Source organism: Saccopteryx bilineata, chromosome 12 (genome assembly GCF_036850765.1).
Source record: "Saccopteryx bilineata isolate mSacBil1 chromosome 12, mSacBil1_pri_phased_curated, whole genome shotgun sequence".
Taxonomy (NCBI): Eukaryota; Metazoa; Chordata; class Mammalia; order Chiroptera; family Emballonuridae; genus Saccopteryx; species Saccopteryx bilineata.
This window is the reverse complement of record NC_089501.1, coordinates 26660709-26673040: the sequence shown is the minus strand read 5'-3', so window position 1 is coordinate 26673040 and position 12332 is coordinate 26660709.

The window sequence follows — 12332 nt, the reverse complement described above, 5'->3', positions numbered from 1 at the left end:
AGTAGATTCTAGACAAAAGAGAGCTCTACTGTGAGCTTATCTCATTTTTAAAAAGATAATAAAAATGTAAATACATAAGAATCCGATTCTTTGATGTATTCAGAGATATAAGACTCAGTCAATGCTGTTTTTTCACATTCAAAGCATATATATTTTGGGCACAGCAAAATATGATGGCAGCTTAGTCATGTCTATTAAAGTTACTACACAACATTTTTTATTTGACTAAAAAAATACAGGAGGACTTTCTACCAGTTTATTCATAATGTATTTTAGTATTGGCTCCAAAACACAAGGTTACTTTGTGACATAGTTCTTTAATACCCAATAACCTTCATTAGTTAAGTTAAATCAAAGAAACTAATAGTTGAAAATTAAAGAAAAACTTGCAGATAAATGTAAACTAGTGTGCAAAATTCAAATATAAAAAGTCAATGACAATAAAGATTTGATCTCAAGATAACAGCATTAAAACTGTCTTTCTTTTCCTCATGATGATTAATTTAATGGGGCTTTTTTGAAAGCAATAAAGCATTTCAGACCACTTTGTTGTGGATTTGTGAAAATGTTACTTCTCTGGGGCAAATCCTTCTTCCTTTGGGAAACTCCTGCTCATTTGTGCATTAAGAAAAAAGCTATAAAGTTTATAAAGAAAGATTAGACAACTATTGTCAATGTACAGGTTACCTGAACATTTTTTTTAGAATTCCATCCTGATTAATTTATAGTGATTTTAAGTATATATATTTTTGGTATACTTTATATAGTGGTTGCTCTGCTACAATATAAATATGGGGCTTAATCGGAAATCAACATTTACCACTTTGAGTGAAGTGTGGAAATCTCCCTTTCATTTAGGTTCCTTTACATTCATCACTCTTAAATAGCATTGCATTGAGTATCAAAGTGTTATAATTGTTGTTTCAATCATCAAATACTCTTTATAAAACTCATGAGTAAAGAATAGTTTATTGTATGCCCCATTATTTCTTTCCTCTTCATTGTGCTTTCTTCATTTCTGATATTCTAAGATTCCTTCTTTTATCATTTCCCTTTCATTTTAGTACAACTTTTTATGAATCTTTTAAGGATATGCTTTCATCTGAAACCACTTTTCTTTCATCTTGTTCCTGCAGGATATTTTTGCCAGATGCATAGTTCATAGTGGACTGTTCATTACTTTCAGCACTTGATAATTATGTCACTTTGTTCTGGCTTCTGCTGTCATTCAAACTGGTCTTTCTCTATAGGTAATGTATTGTTTCTTTGGGGTTTTTCCCTCAAGATTTTTATATTTCATTTTCAAAGGTTTAGTTATCATGTGTGTTGGTATGCATTTCTCTGTGTTTATCCTGTTGAGTTTCACTTAGCTTCTTGGATATGTATATTAGTATTTTTTATCGATTTGGGGAATTTTCAGCCATTGTTTCTTCTGTCCTTTTTCCCACTCTCTCTCTTTCTTCTTTTCTCCTGGGACTCTGTGGAGACCATTGTTATTATCTTTTGTTATTATACCACAAGTCTTGAAGCTATATTCTTTTGCTGTAAGTCTATTTTCTTTCCGTTTTTCAGATTGGATTAATTCTATTATTCTGACCTCAAATATACTGATTTTATCCTGTCATGTCTACTCTACTATTGAACCCATCCAGATTTTTTAAAATTTGTTATTGTTATTTTTCAGTTCTATAATTTCCATTTAATTTCCTTTTACAACTTCTAGTTCTCCGCTAAAAATTTGTCATTTGTTTCGAGAGAACCTGTAACTGATTGTTGAAGTGTTTTTATAATGGTTGCTTTAAGCCCTTGTCAAAGTATTCCAACATCTGATTATCTTTCTAGGTGTTGCATTAGTTGACTGCTTTTTCTCATTTGAGTTGTGTTTCTTGGTCCTTGATATAACATGTGACTTTCTATTGTATCTTAGACTTATTTTCTATTATGTTAGAACATTCTGAGATCTATTTAATTCTTTTATTTTAGCAACATACAGGTCTTGGCCTCCTTTGTGAGCTGTTTTTCCCATGGCAGTTTAACTTTTAGGCTCTTTGTGGTGTTTCTTTGATTTGTTTGTTTGTTTGTTTGTTTGTGTGAATCAGGTGGCATAAGGACTCTTCCTAGCCCCTGCTGGTGTTGTTTAGAAGGGGTTTCCCTAGGCTGGACCACCCGGTGTCTCTCAGTGAGGGAAGGGCCTGGTGGGCTCCCCCTTCCAGTGCCTCCTCACTGCCCTGGTATCTCTGAAGAGGAAGCAGGAAGAGCCTCTGACCTGACGAGACAAAGATACCTCGTGGTCCAAGCTGCCAGGCCATTGCTTCTTCTGGGCCCTCATCTGTCTGCCCTAGTGTCTCTGGTCTCAGGAAAAGGGTCTTAGACCTCCACGGGCAAAAAGGCTTCTTATACTGGATTGCTTGCTGTGACCAGGTTCCCTTACCTGGTTTGCGCACCTTTCCCAAGTAAATATATCATTTGAAAATTACCTTTAATGGTGATATATAGGAAAAGCCAGTTTAATTATGGCTGAGAATATTTGCAGGCTGTATTTGTGCAGTTGTTTTTTTAAATATATTTCTTAGAATCCAGACCCCACAGGCTTTCATGAAACACAATCTAACATTGCCGTGTGAGATGCAGGCTTTTTATCTGTTAGAATGATGATACCCTAGAGCTGTTCATGCCAAGCTGGAGAGAGACCTAGAGGTGGGTCATGGGGTTTTACTCTGATCATTGGTTTGTCACAGACTTGGATATAGCAGCTAATGTAGACTTAGCAGGTTTGATAGCACAATTGTAATTAATTCTTTCATGACACTGGGATAGAGATGCCCTCACCTTTCTGCTCTCTCAAATTTAAAAGAGAAAACAAGAAAAAATATTGTTTAAAACCCCTATATTTGTAGATCCAGACAATGGAATTTTATTCAGTGCTAAAAAAAAGATCTCTCAAGCCACAAAATGACTTAGAAGAACCTTAAATGCATAGTGCCAAGTGAAAGAAGCCCACTTGAGCGGTCTGTGTGATTCCAGCTATATGCTAATATAGAAGACAAAACTACGTAGAAATTAAATAGGTCAGTGGTTTTTGAGGGTTGGGGCAGAGAGAAGAGTGAATCGGTGGAGCACAGAGGATTTTTAAGGCCATGAAAGTATTCTGCGTGGCACTACAATGGTAGATACATGCTATTATAGACTTTTGCCATCCAGTAGAATATGCCACACAAAGAGTGAACCCTAACTGTGCACTTAAGGTGATATTGATGTGTCAATTATGGTTCAATGATTGTTAAAAATGTTCCACTCTAGTGGGGGATGTTGATGGTGAAAGAGGCTCTATGTGGGAAGGGGGTATGCGGAACTCTCTGTACTTCCCACTCAGTTGTGCCGTGAGTCAAAAACTACAAATTGCAAAACCAAATCTGATTGACATGCTTTCTTCTTTTCTTCTTTTTTATTTTAGTAGATGAAGTGTCTATTCTTTCGCTCTATCCTCTACCGGTTCTCAAATCACAACTTCTGATGAGAGCTGATGTGTCACACAAATTCAGGTTGCCATTCACATAGACTACGATGTGGGTGGTGCGCCTCAGGGGTTGGCATTGTATCATGAATTCAAATGAAACCCTCCAAGCTCCCTGCTCTCTCCCTCCTCATAATGCTTGCATTCTCCCATTCAGCCTTCAACAGCATATTTTCCTTTTCTTAATCTAAATACTCCCACTCCACTCATAGCAAGGTCTAGTGTCACCTACCTCCTTCACCCAGCCCCTTCCCCCACTTGTCTAACCTTCATCACGGCCAGGTTTTCCTTCTTGAAGTCCCAGTAACATGCTGAGCTCCTCTCACATAGAGCTCTTACCATGTGAAATGACAATGTCTGTTTTCTTGACTCCCTGCCTCATTCGATTGTGAGATCTCTGAAGGTGGAGTGTGTGCTTTTTACCTCTGTATCTTCGGGCTCCTGTTTCTTCTTTAGAATAGAAGCTAAATACATATTTGTTAAATCTATCAATTAATTAATTACATTGTCATTAGTAAAATTTGGTGTCATTTGGCACTCATTGGAGTGTACTCATTGTAGTGCTTCATTAGATTTTAAAACTTGATACAGAGTTTATTTATAGCCAGTACTTTTAAAATATCTTCATCCATTGGTTCACCTCGACAATATTTATATCTCTTAATTCAGTGCAGTTTATGTTTACTAGACTCTGGTTCTATGGTTGGTTCTTGGGAAGGAGTTCAATCATAAAAATAAAACTTTAAGACTTTCAAAGAGCTCACATATAGTCATTCAACAAAGTTCCTTTACACGTATAAGTATAACCCTAATATTCCAAACTCTTTTATTTAAGGAATGGGCCTTTGTTGTTGTTGTTGATTTGGCTTGAGACATTAAACAACACTTTAAAGATTATTTGAAATTCTTAAACATGGAGTAAGAAATGGCATTGTATCTAATGTACATCCAAATATGCTGAATGAATATTCCCATTGATGAGTGACTGTATACTATGTACAAGAGAGAGATTTCTGGAAGGAGGGTGACTTACACACACACACAAATACTGAATCTGCAAAAGAAATATTTTGGTGTTTCTTTTCTCATTATACGTTACTAAAAATTTCAAGAAATTGTTAGGGCTTGATCTAGAGATCTGGCTCTCTTACCTAAAGAAAAAAAAATGCCGTGTTTCTGTGTGTTTTAATCACTTGTGCACTGGAGATGAAATGTACATGGCCTCCTGCTGCCCAAAATTATTTTTGAGTCTCTTTCTTCTTCTCTCTGTTGTGCCTCAAGTTGTTTGTCTTCTATTTCACTAATCCTATCTTCAATCTGGGCTGTTCTGTTAGCTAAGCTTGTTACCTCGTTTTTCAGCTCGTGAATTGAGTTTTTCATTTCTGTTTGATTTGTTTTTATAGTTTCAATTTCCTTGGTAATATATTCTTTGTGTTCATTGAGTTGTTTTCTGATCTCCCTATATTGCCTTTCTGTGTTTTCTTGTATATCTCTGAGTATTTTTAAGATTTCTATTTTAAATTCTCTGTCATTTAGCTCCAAGGCTTCCAATATGTTAAGTCTTTTCTCCATAGATTTTTCCACATCTATTTGTGTTACCTCTCTTTCTTTTGTATCCATAATATTCGATTTCCTCTTTCTTATCGGCATCTGAGGGTGGTCTTATTGATAGCACGCAGGCGCACTCCCTGGCGGCTTGAATGAGCGTCGCTGCTGCGGTAGCTTCCTCCACACCCTCGTCTCTCAGATTCAAGTGATAACAGTCCTTTTGCTTTCAGTTTGTGTGGAACTCCGGAATGCTCCGAGGATAAATTTTTCTGTTTCTAGTTGATAAATTTGTTGTGATTTAGGGGAGAGCTGTCGGACGCGCTTCTCACGGCGCCATTTCCGTTCTGCCCAAAATTAATTTGCACGTGCACTGGGGCATACTCTGAGTGCATGACCTGGTTTCAGGGAAACTGTGCCCGTGGTTATTCTGTGCGCCAGTGTGAGCGTGTGCATCAGCACTGGGTAGGTCATTGATTGGGATGATGCCTGTGGCTCAGAAAACTCGGGATTCTATTTTTGCCTTTTTCCTTGACTTAATGTGTGACATCAATTTTTTAACCTCTCTCTGCCTCAGTATCCTCACCTGGTCTATTGCTTTTTCTTTATAGAAGATAAAGAGTAAAATATTGCTTGATTGAAATAAAAATAGGTGTTTTGCTATAGCAAAATTTTTATTTTTATGAATCGCTTCATAAAAATGAGATGCCACAAAGGAAAATGAGGATAGGAAACCTGCCAAGCGGTATATTAAAATACTATTGCTGGTTACAGTGGTAATTGTCCTGATATTATTATTACTTGTGATGCTGAGCTCATAGTGCTTTACTACAGAAATGCCATGGTTTAAAATTCTGTCCGTTTTAGATATGTCATTCACGGAGCAACATAAGAGGCCGAAAACTGTCTTATTATATGTATATATGTATTATCTCTCTCATGTTCTCTCTTTGTCTCTCTTTCATTTCTGGAGAGAAAACAAAGAAAGCTCATTACTAGTGTGTTCTGAGATAGTAGTATAAGGGCAAGGAAAGTATCTTCAGGAGAAAGAGAAATGAGATTTGGCTGTTGACCCAGAAATAACAAGTGAGATTGCCATTGGCGAGTTTCTTCTCCAAATTAACTGAGCAACAATGTGGAGAATGATTTGCTCAGCAATCAGCTTCTAATTTCAAATAGACATGGACTAATAAGTGGATTTTCCCCTTATTTTGTTGGCTCAAAAATGATCACTGACTTTTAAATTCTCTTTTTTTCTTTTCTAAGTGAGAGGAAAGGAGATAGAGAGATAGACTCCTGCATGCACCTTGACCAGGATCTGCCCGGCAAATGCCCTCTGGGGCTGATGCTCTGCCCATCTGGGGCTATGCTCACAACTGAACTATTTTTAGTGCTTGAGGAGAGGCTCTGCAGAGCCATCCTCAGCAACCAGGGCCAATGCACTTGAACCAATCAAGCCATGGCTGTGGGAGAGAGAGAGAGAGAGAGAGAGAGAGAGAGAGAGAGAGAGAGAGAGAAGGGAGGAAGGGTAGAGAAGCAAATGGTCACTTCTCCTGTGTGCCCTGACTGGGAATTGGACCTGGGACTTCCACATGCCAGGCCAATGCTCTGTCACTGAGTCAACCGACCAATGCTATCACTGACTCTTAATTAAGACTCAGGTCTCTTTCTAGGCACTGAATAAACAATGTAAATAAGCTTTTCTTTACAATATAACATTAGGCCTTGCTTAAAAAAATACATAGTCCATAAAATTCCAAGTTTAGGCTTCTACTAATATGTCTCATACAAGAAATAAGTTTGTGTATTTCTTCATTCAGAATGTATTTACTAGTTTCCACCTGTAACCAGGCCATGGTGCAGAGCCACGTCAACCCTTCAATTAACATCGCATTCTTATCTCTGACCAAAGATATCTCAGGTACCGACAGGCCTCTAATTAGAAAACCTAATTTCGGAACATGAAAAGACCTAAAAAATCAGCTCAGTTCAACTATCTTTTATGAGCCCCAACAGGTTTTAGTTCAGAAAGAAAGAGATGAATTAAATGCATTAAGATCCCATAGCTAGTGCCATGAATGGACTCTATGTATCTTGACTCCCAAACTCAAAGTTGGTTACTGTTTACAAGGTCAATGCATCAAATAGGCTTCTTTCATTTCCAAGGATATTACTTTTGTTTACTACAGAAAGGTAAAATGCAATGTAAGAACTGTAACCTGGTGGATATCTGACAGCGTAACTCAATGTGAGAACCTGGGAAAGTTATTAATTGACAGAGGGATTTTCTTTTTTTGTGGGGATAAATATGAGGCAATCCCTATAATGTGTTAGTATAGTCTGTAGTGCTATTTAAGCAGGTAGTAAATGAAAGCAAGATTTATAGCAAAAAAGTTTTTTATTTCTCCTGAAATACTTTGTACAAATCAAGTTAAATTACAGAAACATACCAGTTGTTACAACTTGAACTTTAGATGTTATCTTAAAAAAGATAAAATAAAAATTCAGAGAGCTGAAAGAAATGTGTGTAAAGTTCTTGGAGTGTTTGTTTCTTTAAAACAGATATTTGATTTCTGGAGTGAAGCCTGGAGCAAATCTTAAATGATATGTAAAAGACCGCAATAAATCTAAATTTGGAAGAAGAAAAAAAGAGAACGAAGCAGGACAAGGTTTTAGGGAAAATTCCACTTATTATTTTTCCTTTTCAAAATCTCCAGGGGATAAACTCATCCCTCAGGTTTTACACGTGGCTCTCATAATTTGCTTCCCTGCCCTTCAGAACACAGAAATACGGAAAGATGTGTGAATCCAGCCATCCTGCAGGATCAAATACAAACCAACGAGGGTTTTGCATTTCCCCCACGTTAGTCCTCTTTGGCTGGATTTAATAGATGGGTGTGTGTCATTTGAGCCAGCTGTGGATTATAGAAGACAGACCCAAAGCTCTTGCAGAAAAGGAACTTCTCTGCTTTGTCCCTCGCCTTTCTCTGGGTGTTTCCATTTTGTCTGCTGGGCTCAAGTGATACAGTCTCTCTCGTAGCCATCCTCTCTGCCTCTCCGCAGGCTGTTGATGTGCGCGTATCGAAGTCTAAATTGCAGTGTTAAGTAATGACATCTCAAGTCACTATTCTCCCTCATTATCAGTTTTAGTTCTTTTCACTTTGATCATTACAAACCCTATATGTGACGTCTTAATATAGAATATGAATGCACATTGATCAAGGATACTCACAACTTAATTATGCCAACGGTTCTTTTTCTATCTTAGTAAACATATAGCCACCTTAGCAGCTCCCTACACATTTCCTTCTGTTATAAACCTTGAAAGCTGTGAAAAGTTGAGTTTTATTTTAAAAATTCACTTACTCCTCATTTGGAGAACGAGACAGGGACCAATATGAAAGCACTAAGATTCTGTTTAATCACTTTGCTTTGAAAGAAGACAACCTAGTAGTCTCTGTAATGCATTTTTGTAGTGCGCTTTTCCAGGAAATTAAATATTAAGTATTATATTTGCACTCTACATCAGAAGAGAAGCTGGAGGATGACCCACACTGTTGTACGGTGGTGGTGCTATGAGCCCCACGGGCACATGTCACTGGCATCGTCCTTTTTTTTTTTTTAATAAATTTTTATTAATGGTAATGGGATGACATTAATAAATCAGGGTACATATATTCAAAGAAAACATGTCTAGGTTATTTTGTCATCAAATTATGTTGCATACCCCTCGCCCAAGGTCAGATTGTCCTCCGCCACCCTCTATCTAGTTCTCTGTGCCCCTCCCCCTCCCCGTAACTCTCTCCCTCCCTCCCTCCCATGTCCTCCCTCCCCCCACCCCTGGTAACCACCACACTCTTGTCCATGTCTCTTAGTCTCGTTTTTATGTTCCACCAATGTATGGAATCATGTAGTTCTTGTTTTTTTCTGATTTACTTATTTCACTCCTTATAATGTTATCAAGATCCCACCATTTTGCTGTAAATGATCTGATGTCATCATTTCTTATGGCTGAGTAGTATTCCATAGTGTATATGTGCCACATCTTCTTTATCCAGTCTTCTATTGAAGGGCTTTTTGGTTGTTTCCATGTCTTGGCCACTGTGAACAGTGCTGCAATGAACATGGGGCTACATGTGTCTTCACGTATCAATGTTTCTGAGGTTTTGGGGTATATACCCAGTAGAGGGATTGCTGGGTCATAAGGTAGTTCTATTTGCAGTTTTTTGAGGAACCACCATACTTTTCTCCATAATGGTTGTACTACTTTACAGTCCCACCAACAGTGAATGAGGGTTCCTTTTTCTCCACAGCCTCTCCAACATTTGCTATTACCCGTCTTGTTGATAATAGCTAATCTAACAGGAGTGAGGTGGTATCTCATTGTAGTTTTGATTTGCATTTCTCTAATAACTAATGAAGCTGAGCATCTTTTCATATATCTGTTGGCCATTTGTATCTCTTCCTGGGAGAAGTGTCTGTTCATGTCCTCTTCCCATTTTTTAATTGGATTGTTTTTTTGTTTGTTGTTGAGTTTTATGAGTTCTTTGTAAATTTTGGATATTAGGCCCTTATCTGAGCTGTCGTTTGAAAATATCATTTCCCATATAGTTGGCTGTCTGTTTATTTTGATATCAGTTTCTCTTGCTGAGCAAACACTTTTAATTTTGATGTAGTCCCATTCATTTATCTTTGCCTTCACTTCTCTTGCCATTGGAGTCAAGTTCATAAAATGTTCTTTAAAACCCAGGTCCATGATTTTAGTACCTATGTCTTCTTCTATGTACTTTATTGTTTCAGGTCTTATATTTAGGTCTTTGATCCATTTTGAATTAATTTTAGTACACGGGGACAGGCTGTAGTCGAGTTTCATTCTTTTGCATGTGGCTTTCCAGTTTTCCCAACACCATTTGTTGAAGAGGCTTTCTTTTCTCCATTGTGTGTTGTTGGCCCCTTTATCAAAGATTATTTGACCATATATATGTGGTTTTATTTCTGGGCTTTCTATTCTGTTCCATTGGTCTGAGTGTCTATTTTTTTGCCAATACCATGCTGTTTTGATTATCGTGGCCCTATAATATAGTTTAAAGTCAGGTATTGTAATGCCCCCAGCTTCATTCTTTTTCCTTAGGATTGTTTTGGCTATTCGGGGTTTTTTATAGTTCCATATAAATCTAATGATTTTTTGTTCCATTTCTTTAAAAAATCTCATAGGGATTTTGATGGGAATTGCATTAAATTTGTATATTGCTTTGGGTAATATGGCCATTTTGATTATATTTATTCTTCCTATCCAAGAACAAGGAATATTTTTCCATCTCATTGTATCTTTTTCGATTTCCCTTAACAATGCTTTGTAATTTTCATTATATAGGTCCTTTATGTTCTTTGTTATGTTTATTCCTAGGTATTTTATTTTTTTTGTTGCAATCGTGAAGGGGATTATTTTTTTGAGTTCGTTTTCTAATATTTCATTGTTGGCATATAGAAAGGCTATGGACTTTTGTATGTTAATTTTGTATCCTGCGACCTTACTGTATTGGTTTATTGTTTCTAATAATCTTTTTGTGGAGTCCTTCGGGTTTTCGATGTATAGGATCATATCATCAGCAAAAAGTGATAGCTTTACTTCTTCTTTTCCGATATGGATGCCTTTTATTTCTTTGTCTTGTCTGATTGCTCTGGCCAGAACTTCTAGCACCACGTTGAATAAGAGTGGAGAGAGTGGACAACCCTGTCTTGTTCCTGATTTAAGGTAGAAAGTCCTCAGTTTTATGCCGTTTAATAGGATGTTGGCTGATGGTTTATCATATATGGCCTTTATCATGTTGAGATATTTTCCTACTATACCCATTTTGTTGAGAGTCTTAAACATAAAATTGTGTTGTATTTTATCAAAAGCCTTTTCTGCATCTATTGATAAGATCATGTGGTTTTTGTTCTTTGTTTTGTTGATATGGTGTATTACGTTAACCGTTTTGCATATGTTGAACCATCCTTGAGATTCTGGGATGAATCCCACTTGATCATGATGTATTATTTTTTTAATATGTTGTTGTATTCGGTTTGCCAGTATTTTGTTTAGTATTTTAGCATCTGTATTCATTAGAGATATTGGTCTGTAGTTTTCTTTCTTTGTGCCATCCTTGCCAGGTTTTGGTATGAGGGTTATGTTGGCCTCATAAAATGTGTTTGGAAGTATTGCTTCTTCTTCAATTTTTTGGAAGACTTTGAGTAGAATAGGAACCAAGTCTTCTTTGAATGTTTGATAGAATTCACTAGTATAACCGTCTGGGCCTGGACTTTTATTTTTGGGGAGATTTTTAATAGTTTTTTCTATTTCCTCCCTGCTGATTGGTCTGTTTAGGCTTTCTGCTTCTTCATGACTCAGTCTAGGAAGGTTGTATTGTTCTAGGAATTTATCCATTTCTTCTAGATTGTTGTATTTGGTGGCATATAATTTTTCATAGTATTCTACAATAATTCTTTGTATTTCTATGATGTCTGTGGTGATCTCTCCTCTTTCATTTTGGATTTTATTTATTTGAGTCCTGTGTCTTTTTTCCTTGGTGAGTCTTGCCAAGGGTTTGTCAATTTTGTTGATCTTTTCAAAGAACCAGCTCCTTGTTTTATTGATTTTTTCTATAGTTTTTCTGTTCTCTATTTCATTTATTTCTGCTCTGATTTTTATTATCTCCTTTCTTCGGCTGGTTTTGGGTTGTCTTTGTTCTTCTTTTTCTAGTTCCTTAAGGTGTGAAGTTAAGTGGTTTACTTCGGCTCTCTCTTGTTTGTTCATATAGGCCTGAAGTGATATGAACTTTCCTCTTATTACTGCTTTTGCTGCATCCCAGAGATTCTGATATGTCGTATTTTCATTTTCATTTGTCTGTATATATCTTTTGATTTCTGCGCTTATTTCTTCTTTGACCCATTCATTTTTTAGAAGTATGTTGTTTAGTTTCCACATTTTTGTGGGTTTTTCCCCCTCTTTTTTGCAGTTGAATTCTAGTTTCAAGGCTTTATGATCAGAAAATATGCTTGGTACAATTTCAATTTTTCTAAATTTGCTGATATTGTCTTTGTGGCCCAACATATGGTCAATTCTTGAGAATGTTCCATGTACACTAGAGAAAAATGTATACTCTGTCGCTTTGGGATGAAGTGTCCTGTAGATGTCTATCATATCCAGGTGTTCTAGTATTTCGTTTAAGGCCACTATATCTTTATTGATTCTCTGTTTGGATGACCGATCTAGAGCCGTCAGCGGTGTATT